This window comes from Schistocerca piceifrons, chromosome 11 (assembly GCF_021461385.2).
Source record: "Schistocerca piceifrons isolate TAMUIC-IGC-003096 chromosome 11, iqSchPice1.1, whole genome shotgun sequence".
Taxonomy (NCBI): domain Eukaryota; kingdom Metazoa; phylum Arthropoda; class Insecta; order Orthoptera; family Acrididae; genus Schistocerca; species Schistocerca piceifrons.
This window is the reverse complement of record NC_060148.1, coordinates 38,776,886-38,798,046: the sequence shown is the minus strand read 5'-3', so window position 1 is coordinate 38,798,046 and position 21,161 is coordinate 38,776,886. Positions and strand designations below refer to the sequence as shown.

At 45.6% G+C, this 21,161-nt stretch overlaps 1 non-coding gene across 1 annotated transcript; it reads right to left on the bottom strand.

Annotated features, from left to right (window-relative positions):
- Window positions 1–6,895: 6,895 nt before the first annotated feature.
- Window positions 6,896–6,970, bottom strand: Trnat-ugu. The gene has a single exon. It is a non-coding gene; the product is annotated as a tRNA-Thr (tRNA).
- Between the last annotated feature and the right edge of the window lie 14,191 nt (window positions 6,971–21,161).

Here is a 21,161-nt window from a genome sequence, read left to right as displayed (position 1 = left end):
ACTATGAACAGTGAACATTCGCACATTCCGTCCTATGTTCGACATCATTTCCCACACTGTGCTTCTGGACAGCCCGCACCTCCACAGCCTCCCTGCAGCACAGGTGGCCCTGGCTCTGATCAAACGTCGAGATTTCCACGGACTAAAACTTTGAACTTTTTCTCACCTGTCGCCCACGCGCCGGCTCCAGTCGAGCTTCCGCTACCGTTCTCGGCACATCTTGGTGCCCCAACTGCGTCGGTCTTCCGTGACGCGTCAATTCGAGCACACCCGCAACGTGTTGAGCTTCCGAAACCGCAATCGATACATTACGGTGTCTCACCTGCGTCGGCCTTCCGCGACGCGACGGATCGCGCTCAACCACAACGCATCACCTTCACGCTGCCACTCTAACAGCCGGCGTTGCCTTATCCCCTGGAGGCACACTCTCCTGGAATACTGCAGCAACAACAGCTCGATTCAGGCAGTGCCCGACGAACTCAACTCAACCTCTTCTTCCGAACATTCGACAACGCTTACCGACGATGCCGCCGTTTAATCCCGACAGAGCAACAACCTGGTTCAAAATTGTGGACGAAGTGTTCGACCATTACAAACTCGACGAGTCAGCCAGGTTTCTGTGCCTCATGACCCACTTGCACAACCAGGAGGACTCGATTGCTGACCTGGTCGACGCCCGGGACTCATCTACCCGGTACACTCTAGCCAAAGAGACAGTTCTACGTCGGCTCGCACGCTCAACTGAGGCAGCAATACGGCAAGTGCTCCACTTCGAGGAACTAGGCAACGACAAACCTACCCATCTGTGGAGACGGCTACGTGCCCTGGTCAGCGCCGATCTATTCTCTGACACAGCTCTCCTCCCCATCTGGTCAGATAAACTATTTCCTCACATCCGCTTTGCTCTGGCTCGAGGCCTCCTGAACCTGTCGAGCAAAGAATGACGATTGCTGACAAGCTACACGATGCATCACTGCTCCATTTCGCCAGCCACTGCCTACCTGACAAGTCTCAGGTTCAGGCTCATCGCCCTGTGGCCGTACTGTGCCGACTGTTCCGCTCTCCCCGGGAAGCAGTAAACAAGCAACTGGGACGTCACCGGCTCTCCCTGCGGTCACGCGCCCTCCTGCAACCGAACCTGTTGTGGCCACTGAACCTCGGCCACCGTCACTGGCAACGAACTTTCCGCAGGAAATGCAACCACACTACCTGTACTGTTACTTCCACACACAGTGAGGCGGCACGGAACTGCAGGCCACCCTGCTACTTCCCAAACGCCAATCGGAGGTAGGTTCGGGTGCCGCCTCCTGTGCACAACATAACAGGCACCCCCCAGTGCTCCATTCTGTCCGGGAACGACCGGATAATTGTGGACGACTTTACATTAAAGACATTTCGTCGGGACACCTTTTCCTAGTGGACACAGGCGCCGATGTTTCACTGCTGCCCACGTCCTTAGCGTTGTCGAACATCCGCCCTCATCATACTTCACTGCAAGCCGTGAAATCCACTAACCTACAATGCTCGGGTTCAACCTCACACGTCGTCTCACTCTCCGCAAACTGCAAACTCTAGTGGACTTTTTTAGGGTGTGAAATTGACGAACCTATTCTAGGCATTGACTTCTTGTGACACCACAAACTTTCACCAGAAGTAGTGCGAAACACTGTGTTTCACCATCTGTCCAAGACTCACTTCCCCTGTGCTCCGTCGCACAACACACCATGTGACACGTCGGTCCGGGCTCATCTCATCCGTACATGCCTGTCTCTGTCGACGACGTTACAAGAAACCACTCATAAGTGCTAGTCGAGCTTGAACACGTCGCTCGCCTATGCAAGGAAAACTTCGAGCTCTCCCTCCGGCTCCACGAAACACAGCTCCAGCTCTCCGATGCAGCAAAGGAATTACAGACACTACAGCAAGGACAAAGCAAGGTCAGTAAGTGCGCCGAATCTGTTTGCAATCCCAGCAATCGAGCCTCCGTGTGTTTACCTCCCACTTCCCCTCACAACTGTGCTATCAAGACTGCCATAACGTGTACTGACAGTTCCGCAGGGCCACACCCTCCTAACATGGCAGCGTTTGACACTCGACCGGACACAAGTGTAAATGCGCGACGAGCGTCACGTGTTCCCGAACCGACAGCTCCTGTCCCACCCCTCACGGACAGCCCTTCAAACAATGCAACTTCAGCTCCTGCGCACTGCCGTGTGACCGCCACTGACAACACAAACAGCGCACTAGCGCCAAGCGTTTCGCCCGTGCTGCCACAGGCCGCGCTCTCGGACAATGGACTCACTAACACTTCAAAAGCTCTACCGAGCTCACCCGACCACGGTGCCACTGCTTCGGGCCGGCGGCCATCTTGGCACGTTGACTCTTGGGACACTTCACCACCTCGACTCCCGTCGGATCCACCGAGTGGCTCCGAATATGACGACCACGCCTCGTCTGCCCTGCCCGCCACACATTGTAAACAAACTGCCTCCCGTGCCGCCGGCAACATTTCTCTCATCACCAATGGCACGGTTCACAACCTTTGCCTCACACCAGGCCCCCCGATCTCCAGTAAACCACATCGACTTTGTCCCGAGCGCCTCTCCGACCTTAAAAAGCAGATTTCTGAACTTCTAAGCTCCGGCGTCATCGAACCCTCTGCCAGTAGCTGGTCCAGGCCCATTCATATGACGCCCAAGAAAAACGGATCCTGGTGCATGTGCGGAGACTACCGTCGACTAAACGCACAAACAATTATGGACACCTACCCCATACCCAACATTGTCGACTTTACCACCAGGTCCCCATGGCTCCTGCAGACATCGAGAAGACAGCAATAACCATCCCAATCGGGTTATTTCAGTTTCGATTCATGCCCTTCAGTCTGAAAAACGCAACCCAGACCTGGCAACGCTTCATCAACGAAATGCTGTTTGAACTAAAATTCTGCTTTTGCATATCTTGATGACATTGTTGTGTTCAGCTCCTCCGTCAAGGACAACATTTGACATGTGCAAACTGTTACGAACACTCTCGCAGCAGCAGACATCGAGACCTACCAGGACAAATTGCAGCTACATCAACCCGCTGTCACTATTCTTGATTTTCGGGTCTCTGCCGACGGCATTTCCCCGCCCCCCGAGAAAGTACAAACAATACTAAACCTACCCAGACCTTCATCATTCAAAGAGCTCTGGCGCTTGCTGGGGACGGTTAATTATTATCACCGACATCTACCTCGGGCTGCGGAGATTCAGGCTCCACTGACAGACCCCTTGGCAGGCACCGAGACTTCTGGATCTCGGCCTGTTCCGTGGGCCCCTGCTATGACTGAATCTTTCACTGCCCTCAAAAACTTTCTTGCCGAGGCCTGCACCATCGTGCATCCTCATCCCAATGTGCAGCTTTTCATCACCATAGATGCGAGCGATACTGCCATCGGCGCTGTCCTGAGCCAGACAGTCGATGGCCAAACTTGGCATATCTTGATGACGGTCAGCTCGACAGCGTCATCGGGGAGCTGTGTCAGTAGATGTAGTGAACGAAGATTCGGCCACCAAACCTTCTTCTCATACAAGCACATCAATGCACAACAGAAATATTCCGCGTTTGACAGGGAGTTGCTCGCGGTCTACGAAGCCATCGAGCATTTTAAGACCGACGTTGAGGGACGCCCTTTCTATGTTTTAACAGACCACAAACCCCTGGCTGCGGCCATTACAAACCCGCCAGCTGACCAGCCTCCTCGCTGCTTCAGATACATGGACCTCTATCTCAGTTCACCACTGATGTCAGACACATAAATAGTGGTAACAATATAGTAGCTGATTTCCTTTCACGAGTTGACGCCGTTCATTCGCTGTTAGACCTCTCTGAACTGCCTAACCTCCAACCTGCCGACGAGAACACGCAAAACCTGATTTCAGACTCTACCTCTTCACTACACTTCGTCCGCACCACCTTCCCTGACATTTCTGGTGAGATCTGGTGTGACGACAGTACGGGCACGCTACGCCCCCTCATCCCAACCACGTTCCGTCGAGCTGTCCTCAACGCACTGCATGATTTAGCCCACCCCAGTGTTCGTGGGTCCGCCTGCCTTGTAGCGGAGCGCTTTGTGTGGAGAAATGTCAACAAGAACTGCCAGCAATGGGCACGCTCCTGCGTCGTGTGCCAACGCTGCAAAGTGCACAAGCACACTTCACTCCCCCTCGGCGCCTTTTCGATTCCTCCTGGGCGTTTCCAGCATACTCATATTGACATTGTCGGCCCTCTCCCCCCCCTCTAACGGCTTTCGTTATGTTCTCTCGTCTATCGACTGAACAACTCACTGGGTCGAGGCTGTCCCCCTCCCCAATATCACGGCAGAAACTGTTGCTCGAGCTTTTGTCGAGTCATGGGTATCGCGTTTCGGATGTCCAGCTATCATCACGACTTACCAGGGCAGAAATTTGAGTCGGCCCTGTTCAACGAGATTTTTAACATTTGCTGGATCCGGTGCATACATACCACAACATATCACCCGCAAAGTAACGGACTAGTTGAGCGCTGGCACCACACTTTGAAGGCAGCTCTTCGATGCCACAACTCTCTATGGCATTCGTGTGATCTCAAAGACACAATAGCCGAGTTCGTATATGGCCAGAACATCTTTGTCCCTGGCGAACTTGTGAGCCCTTCCGCTTCTCTCCCTCAGTCTCACTTACCTTCCTTTGTGGACTGCGTCAGACACCACTTTATCAACCTCCCCTCCGCCTGCCAGCCATTCCCACCCTAAAGGTTCACGTCCCGAAATCTCTGGACAATTGCGAGTACGTCACGCTCCGAGATGACACCGTCTGTGCTCCCCTCCAACCTCCATATACCGGCTTGTACCGAGTTCTCCGGCGCTCAGCCAACACCTATGACATCCAGATAAAAGATTCTGAACAGACTTAAGCCTGCTCATGTCGAGCCCGCTTCTGCCCTCTATCAGGCGACGACCACGCCACTCACTGTCGTGGCTCACGACACTCCGACCACTCCCTCCACGCCAGACTCACTCACTCGGTCGAGTGACTTCCAGCTCCAATCGTCGAGCTCTTCTCTGACCTCACCCTCTACTCCAGTCTCACGCACTCTGTCGAGTGACCACATGCTCCCCACGTCGAGCTTACCTACGGTCACGCCCTCGCCGCCGGGCCCTTCTCCGGTCACTTTGACCTCTCCCCCGTTGCCTGCCTCGCCCTGTCGAGGTTTCTCACGCCCCCGCCCCACATCTTGAACGTGCCTTCGTTCGAGGTGTTTGTGCCTGTCCCCCTGGACATAATCCACGACATCTCTATAATATACACTCCTGGAAATTGAAATAAGAACACCATGAATTCATTGTCCCAGGAAGGGGAATCTTTATTGACACATTCCTGGGGTCAGATACATCACATGATCACACTGACAGAACCACAGGCACATAGACACAGGCAACAGAGCATGCACAATGTCGGCACTAGTACAGTGTATATCCACCTTTCGCAGCAATGCAGGCTGCTATTCTCCCATGGAGACGATCGTAGAGATGCTGGATGTAGTCCTGTGGAACGGCTTGCCATGCCATTTCCACCTGGCGCCACAGTTGGACCAGCGTTCGTGCTGGACGTGCAGACCGCGTGAGACGACGCTTCATCCAGTCCCAAACATGCTCAATGGGGGACAGATCCGGAGATCTTGCTGGCCAGGGTAGTTGACTTACACCTTCTAGAGCACGTTGGGTGGCACCGGATACATGCGGACGTGCATTGTCCTGTTGGAACAGCAAGTTCCCTTGCCGGTCTACGAATGGTAGAACGATGGGTTCGATGACGGTTTGGATGTACCGTGCACCATTCAGTGTCCCCTCGACGATCACCAGTGGTGTACGACCAGTGTAGGAGATCGCTCACCACACCATGATGCCGGGTGTTGGCCCTGTGTGCCTCGGTCGTATGCAGTCCTGATTGTGGCGCTCACCTGCACGGCGCCAAACACGCATACGACCATCATTGGCACCAAGGCAGAAGCGACTCTCATCGCTGAAGACGACACGTCTCCATTCGTCCCTCCATTCACGCCTGTCGCGACACCACTGGAGGCGGGCTGCACGATGTTGGGGCGTGAGCGGAAGACGGCCTAACGATGTGCGGGACCGTAGCCCAGCTTCATGGAGACGGTTGCGAATGGTCCTCGCCGATACCCCAGGAGCAACAGTGTCCCTAATTTGCTGGGAAGTGGCGGTGCGGTCCCCTACGGCACTGCGTAGGATCCTACGGTCTTGGCGTGCATCCGTGCGTCGCTGCGGTCCGGTCCCAGGTCGACGGGCACGTGCACCTTCCGCCGACCACTGGCGACAACATCGATGTACTGTGGAGACCTCACGCCCCACGTGTTGAGCAATTCGGCGGTACGTCCACCCGGCCTCCCGCATGCCCACTATACGCCCTCGCTCAAAGTCCGTCAACTGCACATACGGTTCACGTCCACGCTGTCGCGGCATGCTACCAGTGTTAAAGACTGCGATGGAGCTCCGTATGCCACGGCAAACTGGCTGACACTGACGACGGCGGTGCACAAATGCTGCGTAGCTAGCGCCATTCGACGGCCAACACCGCGGTTCCTGGTGTGTCCGCTGTGCCGTGCGTGTGATCATAGCTTGTACAGCCCTCTCGCAGTGTCCGGAGCAAGTATGGTGGGTCTGACACACCGGTATCAATGTGTTCTTTTTTCCATTTCCAGGAGTGTATATGACGGTAGTATCTGTTCCCCAAAGAACAGTTACCGTGGATGGCCATGCAGCTTTGCTAGAAATGAAATGATAATTAAATGGACACCCTAGCTGCAAACAGGCGTTTATGTACTTCATTGGGGACATGTTGAAAATGTGTGCCCCGACCGGGACTCTAACCCGGGATCTCCTGCTTACATGGCAGACGCTCTATCCATCTGAGCCACCGCGGGCACAGAGGATAGCGCGTCTGCAGGACTTATCCCTTGCACACTCCCCGTGAGATCCACATTCCCAACATGTCCACACCACTACAATCGTAGTGCGCCTAATAGATGTTTGGCCATCATACGCTGCCACGAGTAATGAGTATGATGGGCAAGCATCTATTAGGCGCACTACGAATGTAGTGGTGTGGACATGTTGGGAATGTGGATCTCATGGGGAGCGTGCAAGGGATAAGTCCCTGCAGACGCACTATCCTCTGTGCCCGCGGTGGCTCAGATGGATAGGGTGTCTGTCATGTAAGCAGGAGATCCTGGGTTCGAGTCCCAGTCGGGGCACACATTGTCAACATGTCCCCAATGAAGTACATAAACGCCTGTTTGTAGGTAGGGTGTCCATTTAATTATCATTTCATCTCTATAATACTACGCGATGACACACTCTTCGTTGTGTGTTTCCCTTCATCCGGTGCCCGTGACACAACCTCTGGCATTCCCTGCCACTTGGTGAAATGTGTTCCCCTCTCGCCCGACGTCGACCTGGACATGCTTCCTGTGTTCGCCACGCCCACCGGTGACATCATCGCCGTCGCTCCGTTCCACCCGCAACCCACGAGCCTCCCTGTCGCTGCGCGACCAGCACGCCCAGTACGGGCCCGGGGCGCTTCAACGACTTCCAGGTTTGGTGGCCGAACCTTCGTTCACTACATCTACCCACACAGCTCCCTGACGACGCTGTCGAGCTGACCATGTCCGGCTCCCGCGGACCACCCCTGCTGACGCTATAGTCACCCCCCCCCCCCCCCCCCCCCGGCCTCGCAAGAGTACTCCGTACTGCGCCGATGAGGTCGACACCAGCATCGATCTGAGTATCGTCTTCGAACTAAACTAAGTTTACCTTTGGGCGAAATGGCTATGTTAGTTCTGTGTAAGCCTTGCTTGTGTAAAGAGCTGAATAAATGAACTATTGTAAAATGGGAGTATTGTTTGGTGTAACCGACCCAAACTTCTCCCTCAAACCTATCTTCTACAATGTAATTTAGTTCGTCGCGATGTTTGCGCGCCTATATTCGTTTTTACTTACGTTTTCGTGTGGCAAGCACTTCCATTCTCCGCATCATGCTGAGGTGTTGTGATGCACACTTAGCTATAACAATAAATAAATGTGAAGCAATTAAAAACTGTACGTTGTGGGGTACTGTAAGTTCTTTAATGAATGTCATTTGAACCATTTAATAGGAGGACCATGATCCGAGACTATAGGAAATAAGGCAACCGGACGTGAATTATCATGTTAGGTAAGTTGCAAAGCCCTCTTTCTAACCTTCCGCAACCAGTCTCATGAAGGAACGTGAAACTTACAAGACTGCACCTTCATATTCAACTGTTGCCAAGTGGACAAATGAATTTAAAGTTGGTCGGGAGAGCTTAGGTGACGACCCGCGCAGTGGTCGTCCAAGATGTGTCGCTACTCCATAAATCATTGAAAAAGTGTACACAATGGTCATGGAGGATTGCTAATTGAAAGTTTGTGAAAATGCTCACGCTTGCCAGATGTCATCTGACAGGGTACATCACTTTTTAACTGAAGAATTAGAAATTAAAAAAATACCTTCAAGATGGGTCCCACGATTCTTGACGCTGAATCAAAAACGCACAAGAATGGACATATCGGAACGATGTTTGGCCCATTTTAGGAGTAAAAAGATTTTTTCCGCCAGTTTGTGACCACAGATGAAACTTGGGTGCACTACTATGCCCCAGAGGGAAGATAACAGTCAAAGCGGTGGAAACGGGCTGATTCTCCGCCACCAAAGAAAGCAAAGACAATTCCTGGGATGCGAAGAGGATTCTGTTTGTAAATTATCTCCCCACTGGGCAAACAATTATTGGAGAATACTATGCTAACCTCCTGGACAAACTGCTACGAAAGATACGCAAAAAAGGCCAGGTTTAGCAAGGAAGATCATCTTCCATAAAGACAATGCGCTCCCGCGCACATGTGTCGTCGCCATGGCAAAATTACACGAACTGAGATATGAATTGTTGCCACACCCGCCTTCTTCACCTGATAGTGCTCTGTCAGACTTCCATCTCCTGCCAAAACTGGAAATTTTTCTTGGTGGACGAAGATTCACTTCAAACGAAGAATTGATAGCCGGAGTTGACAACTATTTTTTACGCTTGGAGATGGGATCAAGGCAGTGAAACACCGTTGGACCAAGTGTATTAATCTACAAGGAGACTAGGCCGGCCGTGGTGGCCGAGCGGTTCTAGGCGCTACAGTCTGGAACCGCGCGACCGCTACGGTCACAGTTTCGAATCCTGCCTCGGGCATGGATGTGTGTGATGTCCTTAGGTTAGTTAGGTTTAAGTAGTTTTACGTTCTAGGGCACTGATGACCTCAGCAGTTAAGTCCCATAGTGCTCAGAGCCATTTGAACCATTTCACAAGGAGACTAGATTGAAAAATAAAAAAAAGTCAGTGATGTAAGTACTCTTTTTCCATTCCGTTTTTTAACATAGTTCAATAATTGTTACCCTGTATACATATATTATATAAAGGGGAAGGGTAGTTAACCACAAATCTTGAAAAGTTCTTGATCGATGTACTTTTTACCCAGTACTCTAATGACAATCAGACGGCAATGTACATAGAGAAGATGGATGAGTTCATGCACAGAGAGATGCGCGGACGGGCGATGTGCTGAGAGAGGGGGAGGGGGGATGAGGTGATGGGCAGAGAGAGGGGAGCAAAAAATTTAGGATGTATATGCAATTCCCGTACATATTTACCAATTGCGAAGTACGTATAATAAAAGAACTTCCTTTTGCACATGTGTTTAGTTTGTGTACAATTTCGTTCGATGATAATACATTGTAGTTGTCAGCTATAAAGATCGAACTGACTTCGTGTGTCGCGTCACGCTAAAATCACAGTAATTGGTATTTCCCGCCTAAATTCCGCTTTGTTCTTTGAGCTTAGTGCCGTAGATACAGAAGTGAAATTCAAAAAATGACAAGTTATGTGCGGTGTTGCAACAGTTAATAACAACAATCTGCAGAGGCACTGCAAAAATTACATAAAAATCCGCTTTACGAGATGCGTGTACCATGTCTATTAACAAGATATATATATATCATCATCATCATCATCATCATCATTTATTGCCTTATCGGGCCTTTAAGGCCTACAGCAAGAAGAACAAAAGGAAAAGTAAAGACAAAAAGACTTACAAAAGTACTCTATACAGTAGTAAAAGTTACATATGTACATTACAGCTTAAAGAAAAACGAAAAGATAAACAGGGCATTCAATCAAAGGTTTAAAAGGCAAGAGGGATACATTACAGAAACAAAAAAACAAAAAAAACACACACGCAGTGTCTGTCAATTACACGAGAGGAGGGAGCTGTTGCAGATGGCAGTCCATCTCATCCGGTCGTTGGCGTCCTCCTCCACGGCTGCTGGTTCCACTTCTTTCAGGATCGTTGTTATCCTATCCTTCCATCGAGTTCTTGGGCGTCCTCTAGGGCGTTTTCCTGTGGGTTGAGAGTGGAGGACTCTGTTTGGAAGGGATCCGTCTGCCCGTAGGATGTGGCCAAACCATTGGAGTCTCTTCTGCGCCAATATTCGTCCAATGTGTGGCTTTCCATACCGCTGGTATAAATCTTCTTTTTTTCTTCGTTCCCATTTACCTTCCATGGCATTGTAGATGGGTCCATATATCTTCCGAAGTACCTTCCTTTCAAATGCACATATTGCTTCTTCTGCTGTTGCTGATGTTGCCCAAGTTTCACAGCCGTATAAAAGTACTGGTCTCACCAGTGTCGTGTATAGGTGGATCTTGTTCTTCTGCGATATCAGCCGAGATCTGAAAAGATTGTTCAGGCTAAAGAACATGCGATTAGCATTTGTTATACGTTGCTGTACTTCTTTCGTTACTTCACTTCTATTTGTTAGTATGGAGCCCAGGTACTTGAACTCTTCAACTCGTTCGAAGGTATGCCTGTCGACATCAATGGAAGGAGGGAGATCTCGGCGGCGTGATACAACAAGATATTTAGTTTTTTCCTCGTTCACCACCAGCCCAATTTTCTCTGCATTGTGGAGGAATCGGGAAGTATCCCTGCGTACTTGCTCTAGAGTGTCGCCAAGGATCACAACATCATCAGCAAATGCCAAGATTGTGTCTGCTCCCACCATCTCCATCTCTCTGGTTCGACAAGTGTCACGGCTTACTTTTTCCAGGGCCAAATTGAATAATATATATATATATACAAAAAATTATGTAGCTATTTCATTGCAGTCCATAAGAAACGATATACAAATGAACTCCTTTCACCGACAGTCTTCGAATGTCGTTAGAAAAAAATATATCGTTCCATTAAAAATACGTAGTTACTTCAATAGCTCGACACATATAGGGGATACAGCTGTTACCAGTACAGTAAATTACATCTTCATTTCGTACTGACATTTCTCGGAAACTTCGTTGCTATACTTTGCATTAACATCGCAGGATACGGAAATGTAACTTAAGTAATCCTGTTTTGAACTTATAATATCGTACGTCTGATTACCCTACATCTAACTATCGCGGGGTAAACGCATCTTTTCAGCCGGCTTTTAATATGTAAGCTACTGTAAACGCATGAGGTTATTATTCAGAGTCCTGCGATGGCGTAGTTAATTTTACGGTGATAACAGGAACATCTTCCATCGAAGTGCCTAGATCGTTCTGCTGATACTCGAAACGGCGCTACGATTTAATTGCGACTGCGTGATGTTATTAGTGTTTACATTTTTTTATTGAGTTGTGGACGTTTTGCAGCTGAAGTCTACTCGGAGGGAAGCCACACATGCTGTTTTCAGGTAAGCGTTGCATTTCCGGCAGAAAGAAGCTAATGTGTAGCATTAATGTTTTGTCCATGGGACGGATATATCAACGAGAAAGTGTTTTTGAATTGCAAATATGAGCAGATTTACATGTCCCGATGAGGAAAATTGAATACGAATCCCAAGGAAAACTATATTCGGTCTTTTAAATGTTTCGGCGATTTGGTGTCATACGAGCTGCACCGGCAACAATGACATGTGCAAAACAGTTGTTCCTGTTAATAGTTCGTGAATTTGTGATTTATTGTAGAAACTTTTCGGATACCATATTTGTTGAGTATATATTTCGGGTGTCGTCTCGCAAACTCGCAAAAAATTATTTATATATTTGTTAATGTGTCAAAGAATTCAATTAGTTGTCATTAGATAAATGTTATCATTGGCAGACAATTTCAGAGAGAAAATAAAAGTTTTTGTTTATTTGGCTTCGGTTATACGCCATTTCGTCATCCCTGTGTGATAATAAATATATTGCAACCATGATAGGCACTTATCTTGATATAAATTAACCTTCAATGTCCGTTGTAGTTGAGTATCGACTTCTGTATCTTGATATTTACATTTCGTATAAATTTGATTCTGCTGTTGTAGGTTTTTATGTCGGATGCATGTAACGAGAGATGCGCTTGCATTGAGTGTGGTACTTTATTCTTGATGACAGGTGCATAAAAAACTGTTCATCACTTATTTCGGACACTGAAATCACAATCACGGGCAGCTCTTTGGTTTATATGCTGTCGGAATAAGTGTTGTAGGAATGGCCCATGATGTTGCTTAAGGGATCCATTAAAGTTCTCAGACGTGGGTTTTTGGCGATTTGCGGTTGTATCCGTGCATGTACGCATCCTTTGTTATCCCGAGTCCATTCATCTTGCCAGGAGTGTGGTGTGTGTATATCTCGTGTAAGGATGCTTTATGTGTAATGGAGTTCCATTGCGTGCAGCTTACCTTTGTTAGTTCGTCTGCCTTTTCATTTCCTGTAATTCTACAACGGGCTTTCAACCACCTACAAAGATTTGTTTATGCCTTCTTAAGTATTCGTAGTACACATATCATATTTGGAGAAAGGAAGTGGATACTGTCACTCGTATGATAATAGTGCCACCATATAGGCTCATGGGTTATATGTAATAGTTCAGAAATAATCACGGAAAAGCTAAATCGAAAACTAAATTGTTTTATGTATCCAAAAAGTCTTCGTACTGCATAGACTATTTATCAGTATATGATATGGTGAATTAAAGAAAAAGTAATTATTCATGCTTTCCCGGCGACCTGTTGTCATCTTGGATATTCGGGAATCCAGCCGGATGTTCGCGTCGTTCTCGCACGATATTTCAACAGCGTGCCTCGCTGTCTTCTTCAGGTGCTACCTGAGACTAACACGTCTATCTGATGATGAGCCTCAGTGGCTTGAAAACAGTCTCAGGTAGCACCTGAAGAAGACAGCGAGGCACGCTGTTGAAATATCGTGCGAGAACGACGCGAACATCCGGCTGGATTCCCGAATATCCAAGATGACAAAGAAAAAGTAGTTCAGAAACCTGTAGTGTTACAAGAACGTAGGTTTCCGCGGCCGGTGGCATAGTGATTAAAATTCTTTTGGGTATTATGCGACGTCATTGCTAAAACTAACAACAATAATACACTAAAACCGACGTTTCGGCCGAATTGCAACGGCCTTTCTCAGAGCACGTTTTAGCAATGACGCAGCATAATACCCAGAAGAATTTTAACCTATAGTGTTGTTTTACATTCTTTCTCGTTGTGAGTTTTAACAGAAAACCTGTAAACTGCAACGGTACGCATTTAGGGATCTGTTTCCAACATCTCGAATCAGAACCAGAATGGTAGAGTAGTTAAATCATTATACGGGCTGTTGTCATGAATTTACGTATTTCAGAAACGATGCGAGAACAGAGGCAACGCCGAAGCTAAACACCGTTTATTTGTGTGCATAACTTAATAACATACTTTATAAGAAGCAATCTGAAATGGATACCACAAGTCAGTGGGCTGTAAGTACCTAAAACTTAAAAAATTTCGAATTTGTAAATGTTTCGTAACCGATTACTAAATTTCCGCCATCAGCATCAGCACTGCATTTAGCTACGCTAGGTCCACAACATAATGTTCTTGTAACACGTCTATCTGATGATGAGCCTTAGTGGCTTGAAAACATGTTCATGGTTGAATAAATCGTAAAAAAGCGACTGGTTGCATATTTATTACCAGATTAAACGCCAACTTTGCATATTTGCTGGCAAAGTTGCATCTGTGTACAAACATGGCCAACGTGTGTAAGTGTGCGGATCATTCACAATTCATTTCAGATTATGTAACAGGATCAAATTGTATGATAAGTTTTTTCTTCCTTGAATACCACTTAAAAAAAAAAAACAGTACCGCAAAATGTCGTTACTTGAAACATCGGTGTAACTTGAAACGATTTGCATTTATCATCTTTTTAATGTTGATGTCGTAGTGTGCGTAATATGTTGTTTTAGTGTGCGATTCTGAATAGCAAGAAACTGAAGTTACTGAACGGAGTTACTATGTCCTAGACATCGTTTATGTTGTTGACAGTTAGGGCCAGTTCCAACAAGTAATGAAATCGGTAATTGGAACTGACCTATCTAGGTTAATCCTAGTTACGATTCCATCCATTCCACGGTTTGTTATTTAGATCGTTTTAACAACAATTTTGTGCACTAAAGTGTTACAGGAAGTCTACATATGGTATTACTATCTTCATTATTATGAAAAAGAGAAAAATTTGGAAGCTGTAGTTATTAGTTTTTCGTAGTAGTTCTGAGATCAATAAGAAATCTAGAAATCCTACGGAAACATAACCCACAAATTTACTACAAAAATGTCCAAAATTATGAACCATTGAAAACTTGAAATCGGTAATTTGAACTACTGCAAAAAAGGTTCTAATATTGGAATTGGTAACTAGAATTGACTTATATAGGAGGTTTGTTCTAGTTAACGATTCCAAGTTTTGTTTTACCCTGCAGTAGTTTTGGAGAGCAGTTACAAATGTGGGAATGGTATTACGTTTCAGTGAATACTGCAAAAATAATTTGCGTATCATGGAACGGTTGGAATCTGTAACTGGAATGTACCTACATAGGTTAATTCTGGTTATCGTTTTCAATATTCTTTATTTTTTGTTGGTATTCGTTTGTCATGTACTGGCTATTCTTTTAGAATTTAGTGTATCGGTTTCTCCACATTTATGCTACTGTTTCGTATTTGTTGTCATTCATTTAATTTTCTCGTTTTTCTGATACATTTTAGTTTCCCCTCACCCAAAACCCCCACTTTCATGTCATCTCCGTTTAGATTTAATAATTAATATAAAATGAACGCTATTTTATAGTATTATGACTAAACCATACGCTTCACTGTAATGCAGTTTAAAGCTTCCCTGTGCTTTTCTAGTCGAATACATTACGAGAATACATCTTACCAGACATGAAACTCCTTTTTAAATTCTTGTTCTTAATTATTTTCGTTATCTTCAGTTCGTTTCGATATAATTCATTACCTAGTAAATAACTTCGTAAATGTGATTGTAACCTTATCGTATGCTACATTCGTTTGATTAGGAATATAATCCGTTGCTTTCATAGATTTTCTATACGTAATGTCTTTGCCTTAGGTATGACGTCATTGCTCAAAGCCAGCGAGTGGAATCTGACTCTAGAGTTTATACAACACTTTATGTTATTGACCAGTGGAGCGTCTTATTTCTGTATACTATTTCCCTTGTGCTTACCAGTGGCAAATAGAATAGATGAAAATACTTCCTTTTGCACAAGTTGAATTATGTTACGTGTGAGAATGTGCGATGAATTAAATCACCCAACGTTTGGCTCTCATTAAAAACTTAAACACTTCGAGAATCAAACACTTAGAAAAAATACCATCCCAGAAGAAGAGCCATTTATGCTATTATTCAAAATTGTGCTGGCGAATTTGTGCGTGATATGCTTATAACAGTTTCCACAACGAAACTTTGTCTCGAAACCTGGCAGAAAACCCAAAGCGAGTCTGGTCATATGTGAAGTATGTTAGCGGCAACAAACACTCAATGCCTTCTCTGCTAGATAGCAATGGAGATACTATCGAAGACAGTGCTGCCAAAGCAGAATTACTAAACACAGCCTTCCAAAATGCCTTCACAAAAGAAGACGAAGTAAATATTTCAGAATTCGAATCAAGAACAGCTGCCAACATGAGTAACGTAGAAGTAAATATTCTTGGAGTAGTGAAGCAACTTAAATCACTTAATAAAAGCAAGTCTTCTAACCCAGACTGTATATCAATTAGATTCCTTTCAGAGTATGCTGATGCAGTAGCTCCTTACTTTACGTATCGTATACAACCGTTCGCTCGACGAAAGATCCGTACCCAAAGACTGGAAAGTTGCACAGGTCACACAAATATTCAAGAAGGGTAGTAGGAGTAATCCACTTGATTATAGGCCCATATCATTAATGTCTATATGCAGCAGGATTTTGGAACATATATTGTGTTCGAAAATTATGAATTACCTCGAAGCAAACGGTCTATTGACACGCATTCAACATGGGTTTAGAAAACATCGTTCTTGTGAAACACAACGGGCTCTTTATTCGCATGAAGTGTTGAGTGCTATTGACAAGGGATTTCAGATCGGTTCCGTATTTCTGGATTTCCGGAAGGCTTTTGACACTGTACCACACAAGCGACTCGTAATGAAATTGCGTGTGTATAGAATATCGTCTCAGTTATGTGACTGGGTTTGTGATTTCCTGTCAGAGAGGTCACAGTTCGTAGTAATCGACGGACAGTCATCGAGTAAAACAGAAGTGATTTGTGGCGTTCCCCAAGGTAGCTACTTGCTGTTCCTTATCTATATAAACGATTTGGGAGACAATCTGAGCAGCCGTCGTAGGTTGTTTGCAGATGACGCTGTCGTTTATCGACTAATAAAGTCATCACAAGTCATCAACAAATTGCAAAACGATTTAGAAAAGATATCTGAAAGGTGCGAAAATTGACAGTTGACCGTAAGTAACGAAAAGTGTGATGTCATACACATGAGTGCTAAAAGGAATTTGTTAAACTTCGATTACACGATAATTCTGTCAAATCTAAAGGGCGTAAATTCAACTAAATACCTAAGAATTACAATTACGCACAACTTAAATTGGGAGGAACACACAGAAAATGTTGTGGGGAAGGCTGACCAAAGGCTGCGTTTTATTGGCAGGACACTTAGAAAATGTAACAGGCCTACTAAGGAGACTGCCTAAACTGCGCTTGCCCGTCCTCTTTTAGAATACTGCTGTGCGTTGTGGGATCCTTACCAGATAGGACTGACACGGAGTGCATCAGAGAAGTTCAAAGAAGGGCAACACGTTTTGTATTATCACGAAATATGGGAGAAAGTGTCACTGATATGATACTGGATTTGGGGTGGACATCATTAAAAGAAAGGCGTTTTTCGTTGCGTCGGAATCTTCTCACGAAATTCCAATCACCAACTTTCTCCTTCGAATGCGAAAATATTTTGTTGACACTTACCTACATAGGGAGAAACGATGACCACGATAAAATAAGGGTAATCAGAGCTCGTACGGAAAGATGCAGGTGTTCGTTCTTTTTGCGCGCTATACGAGATTGGAATAATAGAGAATTGTGAAGGTGGTTCGATGAACCCTCTGCCAGGCACTTAAATGTGATTTGCATTGTATCCATGTAGATGTAGACGTAGATATATCTTGTAGCGTGTTGTTGTTGTTGTGGTCTTCAGTCCTGAGACTGGTTTGATGCAGCTCTCCATGCTACTCTATCCTGTGCAAGCTTCTTCATCTCCCAGTACCTACTGCAACCTACATCCTTCTGAATCTGCTTAGTGTATTCATCTCTTGGTCTTCCTCTACGATTTTTACCCTCCACGCTGCCCTCCAATGCTAAATTTGTGATCCCTTGATGCCTCAAAACATGACCTACCATCCGATCCCTTCTTCTAGTCAAGTTGTGCCACAAACTTCTCTTCTCCCCAATCCTATTCAATACCTCCTCATTAGTTATGTGATCTACCCACCTTATCTTCAGCACTCTTCTGTAGCATCACATTTCGAAAGCTTCTATTCTCTTCTTGTCCAAACTAGTTATCGTCCATGTTTCACTTCCATACATGGCTACATTCCATACAAATACTTTCAGAAACGACTTCCTGACACTTAAATCTATACTCGATGTTAACAAATTTCTCTTCTTCAGAAACGATTTCTTTGCCATTGCCAGTCTACATTTGATATCCTCTCTACTTCGACCATCATCAGTTATTTTACTCCCCAAATAGCAAAACTCGTTTACTACTTTAAGTGTCTCATTTCCTAATCTAATTCCCTCAGCGTCATCCGACTTAATTCGACTGCATTCCATTATCCTCGTTTTGCTTTTGTTGATGTTCATCTTATACCCTCCTTTCAAGACACTGTCAATTCCGTTCAACTGTTCTTCCAAGTCCTTTGCTGCCTCTGACAGAATTAAAATGTCATCGGCGAACCTAAAAGTTTTTATTTCTTCTCCATGGATTTTAATACCTACTCCAAATTTTTCTTTTGTTTCCATCACTGCTTGCTCAACATACAGATCGAATAATATCTGGGATAGGCTACAACCCTGTCTCACTCCCTTCTCAACCACTGCTTCCCTTTCATGTCCCTCGACTCTTATAACTGCCACCTGGTTTCTGTACAAATTGTAAATAGCCTTTCGCTCCCTGTATTTCACCCCTGCCACCTTTAGAATTTGAAAGAAAAGTATTCAGTCAACATTGTAAAAAGCTTTCTCTAAGTCTACAAATGCTAGAAACGTATGTTTGCCTTTCCTTAATCTTTCTTCTAAGATAAGTCGTAGGGTCAGTATTGCCTCACGTGTTCCAACATTTCTACGGAATCCAAACTGAACTTCCCCAGGGTCGGCTTCTATCAGTTTTTCCATTCGTCTGCAAAGAATTCACGCTAGTATTTTGCAGCTGTGACTTATTAAACTGATAGTTCGGTAATTTTCCCATCTGTCAACACCTGCTTTCTTTGGGACTGGAATTATTATATTCTTCTTGAAGTCTGGGGGTATTTCGCCTTTTTCATACATCTTGCTCACCAGATGGTTTTGTCAGGACTGGCTCTACCAAGGCTGTCAGTAGTTCTAATGGAATGTTGTCTACTCCCGGGGCGGCCTTGTTTCGACTCAGGTCTATCAGTGCTCTGTCAGACTCTTCGCGCAGTATCATATCTCCCATTTCATCTTCATCTACATCCTCTTCCATTTCCATAATATTGTCCTCAAGTACATCGCCCTTGCATAGACCCTCTATATACTCCTTCCACCTTTCTGCTTTCCCTTCTTTGCTTAGAACTGGGTTTCCATCTGAGCTCTTGATAGTCATACAAGTGGTTCTCTTCTCTCCAAAGGTCTCTTTAATTTTCCTGTAGGCAGTATCTATCTTACCCCTAGTGAGATAAGCCTCTACATCCTTACATTTGTCCTCTAGCCATCCCTGCTCCGCCATTTTGCACTTCCTGTCGATCTCATTTTTGAGGTCATGTTGGTATTTCGGCAGGTTACGTTGCTATTGGTTAACGCGTATGACGTCGGCGAGAGAACATGTACTGTACTACAGCGGCTGTGAGAGTTTTAACGCCGGCCTCATGAATTTGTGTCTTTAAGCGCTGACTCCCATTATTAAGTATCGCTTCAATCTAGTGTTATATAGGGTGGTCCATTGATAATGACCTGGCCAAATATCTCACGAAATAAGCGTCAAATGAAAAAACTACAAAGAACGAAACTCGTCTAGCTTGAGGTGGGAAACCAGATGGCGCTATGGTTGGCCCGCTAGATCAAACGGATATCAACTGCGTTTTTTTAATAGGAACCCCCATTTTTATTACATATTCGTGTAGTACGTAAACAAGTATGAATGTTTTAGTTGGACCACTTTTTTCGCTTTGTGATAGATGGGGCTGTAATAGTCACAAACGTATAAGTATGTGGTATCACGTAACATTACCCGTGTTAAAATGGACCGTTTACCAACTGCGGAAAAGGCCGATATCGTGTTGATGTATGGCTATTGTGATCAAAATGCCCAACGGGCGTGTGCTATGTATGCTGCTCGGTATCCTGAACGACATCATCCAAGTGTCTGGACAGCCTACCGGATAGTTACGTTATTTAAGGAAACAGGAAGTGTTCAGCCACGTGTGAAACGTCACCCACGACCTGCAGCAAATGATGATGCCCAAGTAGGTGTTTTAGCTGCTGTCGCGGCTAATCCGCACATCAGTAGCAGACAAATAGCGCGAGAATCGGGAATCTCAAAAACGTCTGTGTTGAGAATACTACATCAACATCGACTGCACCCGTACCATATTTCTGTGCACCAGGAATTGCATGGCGACGACTTTGAACGTCGTGTACTGTTCTGCCACCGGGCACAAGAGAAATTACGGGACGAAGACAGATTTTTTACACGTGTTCTATTTAGCGGCGAAGCGTCATTTACTAACAGCGGTAACGTAAACCGGCATAATATCCACTATTGGTCAACGGAAAATCCACGATGGCTGCGACAAGTGGATCATCAGCGACCTTGGCGGGTTAATGTATGGTGCGGCATAATGGGAGGAAGGATAATTGGCCCCCATTTTATCGATGGCAATCTAAATGGTGCAGTGTAAGCTGATTTCCTACGTAATGTTCTACCGATGTTACTACAAGATATTTCACTGCATGACAGAATGGCGATGTACTTCCAACATGATGGATGTCCGGCACATAGCTCGTGTGCGGTTGAAGCGGTATTGAATAGCATATTTCGTGAGAGGTGGATTGGTCGGTGAAGCACGTTCACCGGATCTGACGTCCCCGGATTTCTTTCTATGGGGAAAGTTGAAGGATATTTGCTATCGTGATCCACCGACAACGCCTGACAACATGCGTCAGCGCATTGTCAATGAGTGTGCGAACATAAACGGAAGGCGAACTACTCGCTGTTGAGAGGAATGTCGTTACACGTATTGGTAAATACATTGAGGTTGAGGACATCATTAATGTGTATTTACAGGTTATCACGTTGTAACAGCATGTGTTCTCAGAAATGATAAGTTCACAAAGGTACATGTATCACATTGGAACAACAAAAATAAAATGTTCAAACGTACCTACATTCTGTATTTGAATTGAAAAAACCTACCTGTTACCAACTGTTCGTCTAAAATTGTGAGCCATATGTTT